Raw genomic sequence first — 7,185 nt, forward strand, 5'->3', positions numbered from 1 at the left:
ACAACCTGAACCAAATGCAACTTCAAACATAATATTTCATAATGTATATGCTACTTCGAAGTGCCTAACCATTGTGTATACACGCCTTCACCAAGGTGAACCAACGTATATATCTGCAAATACTAACTTACAACTTTGCTACTATTCCCGACTTTAGACATACCCAGATCATGACATTTAAAGAATAAATCATGTGTAATCAATCAGATCTAGCCCAACCAATATCATATACAATGATAAGTCATTTCAGGTCTCATGATCCTGATCCAACATTGTATACAAAGGTGCATGTGATATTTCAGATCATATCATTCCCATAGCTCTTACAAGATAAAATATACTTCAGATAGAAGTATTCATGAGAAAACCTATTCACTTGCACACTTGGCCCTTTGATCTTCTCCTCCTTATATACTTAGATCCTTTGTCAATACCTTGGACCAAAACCATTGTTATATTGTCGATATTCTTTGATGGTATCAATATTCTTTGTCGCACTCATTACCATGGGTCAATAACATGGTAGGAACCCCTGGTATTCATTCTTCTTAATTTTTCATCCCATATGTGCTTTTCTTTATGTAAAAGTGTGTGCATATGTATACGCTCCTTTTGTTCTGTGAACCCGCATGTATATGGTACTTAGACAAGTTTAACCAACATATACTTCTTAAACTATTCTATTTCTTCAATCTCTGGAATCTGATCGGTAATCCTTTTCTTTTAACTTGTTGCACTATGAAATGCCCTCATATATGTGAGTTGCCATCAATGACAACACCTATATCATAATTCCAACAATCTCCCCCTTTGGACTTGATGGCAACCATAACACCAAGATACTCTCCCCCTTTGACATCAAGGGAAAAGGGTAGACCAAGATATTCTCCCTCGTAGGGATGCTCTGCACATGCTGAATTCTCTAATCATGCTCCCCCTGAGCTTTTATTGAAATCTCTGATGGATGTGAAATGAAGTACATGAATATATCACTCGACTAAGTGAGTATGGCCTTCCTATCACCAATGACTCATACATACATCAATCACCCAACCAAGTAGGGATATAACAAATGTTCATACATGATTAAAAAATTTCATATTATTACATCATCCTTCCCATGCATAGTCGGGTTACAAATTACATCATAGGTCTTTACATGACCTTTACAATAAGGACCAACAATCTAAACAAGACCATGATAGTCATTAGCAACTATCATACACCATATATGATCTGCACCATAAGCATTTGTCAGCAGCATCAAGATCAACAACCTATATATGTCCATCATCAAAAGAGTCATTTGAATCAAAACAACTATGTGGATCAAGCAATATAAGTATCATCATATACCAAGGTCTTCTAATATAATACCAACAATGCATTATTAGAAGCATATGCTCCCCTTGAACCTGTGTCGAATGTTCACTGTCAGATCTGATCATTGCATTTATCAATAAGAATCATCAAGGCATCATCATCAGCCAATTATTCATCAAGTTATTAACAACTTATGAGGGCCAAAATCACTTCTACATATCATCAGCAGACTATAATCATCATCAATCAAAATAGAAAAGATAATTGATAATTAACTGAACCATATCAGGTCCCTTTTCCTGAGTATGTCCCACTGCTTCTTCATCAAAACAACATATACGCAACTGTGCAGCTTCTAACTCGTGTATATACACGACTTGTCTTCATAATAACTGCATATGAGAATTGGAATACTGAAGTTTCACACTTTCAACTCCCCCTAGGTCTGTTATGTCTGTATACTGAGCTATGCCACATCTTTCTGACAACAATTCCTTCTTCTTCAATACCTTGGATTGTGATGATGTTTGCTCCTTTTGGTATGGTGGCCGAAATTTTCTCCTGCATTCCTTTTCTATATGCCCAAACTTGTTACAAGAATAACATCTTATATGTTTCATATTCCTTCTATCGCAATCAATAGCTTTGTGACCAAACATATTGCAAGAAAAACAATATCCCTTAAAGTACCTGGAAACTGATGATCTTTCTGTGTGACAATTATTAGCTTGAACCATTCTACTTCTGCATCTAGTTGCAACATGTCCAAAATTATGACATATAAAACATTCAACATTATTCATCAGAGGAAAGAACCAATTATCCTTTCCATAGTTAGGAGGAAATGATTTTCTTTGAAGTCTTTCTTTCCTTGGTTGTTGATGGGGTTGACCTCTTATCTCCTTGTTGAGCATTTTAGATTTTGCATTAGAGTTCCTTGCCTCATCTTGTGAGCTAGATTCACCTTCAACAGTTTCATGAAAACCAAGACCAGTCTTTATAAGAGGAGAACGTTGAACTTTGATGATTTCATCTAACATTTCCGATCCTTTAGCAAATCTAAGATTCAAAGTTTTTGTCTTCTCAAGTTCTTTTCTTAGACTTACTACTTCACACTCTAATTTTTCATTGTGCTTGTCCTTTTCAGTGAGTTGATGTGTCACTGTGTCTATGATTGTATCCTTTTTTGCCAAACAGATTTTGAGTTGAGTGATTTCTTTAAGGATATCTTCCTTTTCTAAGGTATCATTTTCATATGCCATGAGTAGTTTAATATCTTGATCATCTTCATCACTATTAGACAAGCCATCACTATCTTCATGAGTATAATAACTTCTTCTATTACCTTCTGCATAAATATTTCCTTTGTCATGAGGGCATTTAGCAACATAATGACCAACTCTTCCACAAGAAAAACATTTGAAGGGAAGCTTACCTCTGAATCTTCCAAAACCCCATTGAAGTTTCTTCACAAAGTTTACCTCATCTTCTTCTGATATGTATCCTGATTCTTTGAGATCTTCCTTTTCTTTTCCTTTTGCAGAAGCTTTGAAAGTGGCTTCTCTGATTTCTGATGGACCTCCTTTCCTCATTTCAAAGGCAGTTAAAATTCCATGAAGTTGAACAATAGTAACAAATTGTAGATCTTGCTTTTCTTCAATGGCAGATACTTTTGACTCAAATTTAGAAGACAAAGATCTCAAAATTTTCTCAACTATAGTAGCCTCCTTTATTTCTTCACCTAGATTTCTCATATGATTTACAATCTCATCTACTCATAAGAAATAATTAGAAATACTTTCATCACTATGCATCTTGAGAGTTTCATACTGGATTCTGAGAGTTTGGAGTTTAGCACGTTTTACCTGGGAGTCTCCTTCATAGCTCTGAATGATTCTATCCCATATTTCCTTGGTTGTGTTGAACTACATGACTTTGACAAATTCTGATTCTGATAGACTTCCCAATGGATCATTGACAACTTTTGCATTGATTTCATATGATTTCCTTTCTGCTAGATCTGTGGGGATTGTTGTTGGATATTGGTATCCTCTTTCCACAATTTCCCAAACCTCAGCTCCAAGTGACTGAAGATAGGCTCTAGTTCTTGTCTTCCAATATACTAAGTTATCTTCGTTGAAGATTGGTGGTCTGATAGATCCACTTCCTTCGTGATTTATCATCTTGAGAGATCTTCCTTCAAGCGATCAAGCTTCTTCTGAAGGACTTGCTCCAATACCAATTGTTGGGAATAATACTGGGGGGGGGGTGAATCAGTATTATCAAATCAATAACTTTTTCTTTTCATAATTAGATTTATATACGCTACTTCAGTGAAGGGAACTCGTGTGTGCACACAACTGTTCTTAAGGCAACCAACATATATCCAGTGAACTTATGATTCAGTTAATTCATCATATGCTGATGTTAATTAGTGCATTAGTACTTAACCATTAAACAATAACCATGTGCAGTAATAACTGAATAAGAAATTACACGTAAGCAACACACATGAACACCAAGATTTAACGTGGAATCCTAATGTGGGAGAAAAACCACCTACTGTTGTTGTCTTTGTCTTCTTTTAATATAAGTAAAACCTATTTACAATATTGTACTGGTGTAGATTCATACCAGTATGTAGGAACACACCTACAAAAGGCTACAACCTTCTCTCGTTCTCCAGCTTCTACTAGAAGGGAACTACAACCCCCTATCTCTTGTATTAACCGATATGTTTACTAGTACATAGGCATCAGCCTACATAAGGCTTCAACCTTCACTCGTTCTCTAACTACTACTCGAAGGGAGCTCTAACCCCATGGCTCTTATATTGGTTGATATGTTTACCAGTACGTAGGCTCCGACCTATAGAAGGCTACGACCTTCACTCTTCCTCCAGGGACCACGTTTCATTAATTTTCAGACTGGATACTCCTAGTACACAACAACACAATATGAAGGCCATGTTTCATCTAATTTTCATACTGGACCCATTAGCAACATTGAAGCTCAAAACCAATCACTGAAAACCCATCAAGATTGAAGTAAATTGCAATCAATCAATCAGAACAATCAAATAACTATCACTAGACCATAGAGCAGAAACCAGAACTCTGCATCAACAACCCGAACCAAATACAACTTCAAACATCATATTTCATAATGTATACGCTACTTCAAAGCGCCTAACCAGCGTGTATATGCACCTTCACCAAGGTGAACCAACATATATATCTACAAATATTAACTTACAACTTTGTTGCTATTCTAGACTTCAGACATACCCAAATCATGACATTTAAAGAATAAAGCATGCGTAAGAAATCAAATCTAGCCCAACCAATATCAAATCATACAATGATAAGTCATTTTAGGTCTCATGATCTTGATACATCATTTTATCCAAAGGTGCACGTGATATTTCAGATCATATCATTCCCATAGCTCTTACAACATAAAATATACTTTAGATAGAAGTATTCATGAAAAAACCCATTCACTTGCACACTTGACCCTTTGATCTTCTCATCCTTATATACTTAGATCCTTTGTCAATACCTCGGACCAAAACATAGTTATGATGTTGGTATTCTTTTTTTGTATCACTATTCTTCGCAATGCTCGTTACCATGGGTCAATACCATGATAGGAACCCCTAGTATTCATTCTTCTTAATTTTCATCCCATATGCACTTTTCCTTCTGTGAAAGTGTGTCCATACATATATGCTCCTTTTATTCTTTGAACCCGCGTGTATACGCTACTTGGACAAGGTTAACTAGCTTATACTTCTTAAACTATTCTCTTTCTTCAATCTCTAGAGTTTGATCTGTAATCCTTTGTTGTTAACCTGTTGCATTATGAACTGTCATCACGTATGTGAGTTTCCATCAAGGACAACACTTGTATCATAATGCCAACAGGGGAAACATTGTTGTCCATCATGTGGGCCAAAATTGTTGTATATGCAGTCAAAGGGTCTCAATAAAACTATCTATGATGAGTATAGACAATTCTTACGACAAAATCATCTCTATCGAGTGCGTGATAAAAATAAGTTCAATGGAAAGGAAGTGGAAATGAGGAAGCCAATAAAGATGAATCCTGCTAGGTGGAAAACAATGTATGAAAAAAAAGAAGGGAAAGGCTTTCCACTAGGAATGAAGATACTCTATATTTTCTACAACTTAGAATATTATGAGAACTTATCAATATCCCACCTATCTGATACTATGCACATCAAGAAAAATGTGGCAGAGTTCTTGAGCGAACATTTAAATGGAACTAACATTGAAGCACAAATAAATTTATGAAAGGACCTTCGAGTTGTCAATATCATGCCGAACATGTGGTTGCATGAAGACAACTCATATGTTCATGCTCCATGGAATTTTACATCAAATGAGAAAGAAAACATCATTAATACTATAAAAAGCACAATATTTCCTTCTAGATTTTGTGCAACATTAAAAAAATTATTCACGAGATATGGATCAGAGTTCACAGGCTTAAAAACACATGATTGACACAATTGGATAAAGGTAACTTTGTTGTATGTTAGATTTGTTGGAAACTTAATTAGAAATTTGTATATCCTTGTGATAATATGAATTCATGCATATTTTAACATGGTTATTTGTTAATGGTCATGCAGTAAGTGTTGTCTACAACAATACCAAGCACTTCTGACCATGATGTCATGTTAACTATTTACAAATGATCCAAATAATTGAGGTAGTTTCAATCCATGATGCATACTCTTCCATGAATCTTATCTTTTGAAGTGCATCATTGGTTATGACTTTATATGAGTTTATACTTTTAGTTTTGAATAAAACATAAGTCTTTATTGTAATACATGGTAGTACTTGTAGGTGGGTCTCATCTAAAGAGATACATCAAGATCAATTGAAGTATTGGAAGAGGAATGTTTCAATTTTTATGTGTGATATTCAAATGTGTTTCCCTCCAATCTTATTTAGTTTTCAAGAAAACTACCTTGTTCACCTAATAGAAGAGATAGAATGGTGTGGCCTTATTCATATTCAAATAATCTGGCTTGTGGAGAGATATATCAAGGTTTTAAAACAATTTTTGACGCAAAAGGTTCGATCGGAAGGGTCCATAATTGATGGGTACATGATTTTCTAGGAAATGGTTCATTTGGGTGAGCACTTACCTCAATTTCATCTTGAAGCTCCGTGTCTATGGAATTATAAATAACCTCAATCATTTGAAGGAGAAAAATTAGAGGGTGAAGGGACTTCCAAGAGGATAAAAGGTATATAAAAATATTGGAAGTAGTTATTTTCATCTTAAATTTTATAATACATGGCTTTAAATAATTATTAATTCATTGAACAAATATATTTTTCATTGTATATGCTAAGGAGTGGGAGGCATTGCACCTTTATATTGCATACAATTCTGATTTTATGTTGGAATTAATGGAGAAGTATTGAAGAAAATAAATTAGAGGATGAAAATGCATGGGACAATATATATATATAATCACATGGTCAAAACTCTACTCAAAGATTTCCTACAAGCCATTAAAAAAACGAGCAGAGATATGCTCATGGAATTGGATAAAGACCAATATTAAATGTGAGACAACAAAAGGAAGGGATAGAGTGACACAACAATAATAAAATTTCATTAAAGGATCTATAAATGGGGAGGTGATATATATATATATATATATATATATATATATATATATATATATATATATATATATATATATATATATATATCTATATATATATATATATATATATATATATATTGTTGGCATTATGATGCATGTGTTGTACTTGATGGCATCCCCCTTGTAGTAGAACAACTCACTTGTATATG

This window comes from Pinus tabuliformis, chromosome 1_2 (assembly GCF_031772625.1).
Source record: "Pinus tabuliformis cultivar Carrire ecotype Pingquan chromosome 1_2, CPIR1, whole genome shotgun sequence".
Lineage (NCBI taxonomy): Eukaryota > Viridiplantae > Streptophyta > Pinopsida > Pinales > Pinaceae > Pinus > Pinus tabuliformis.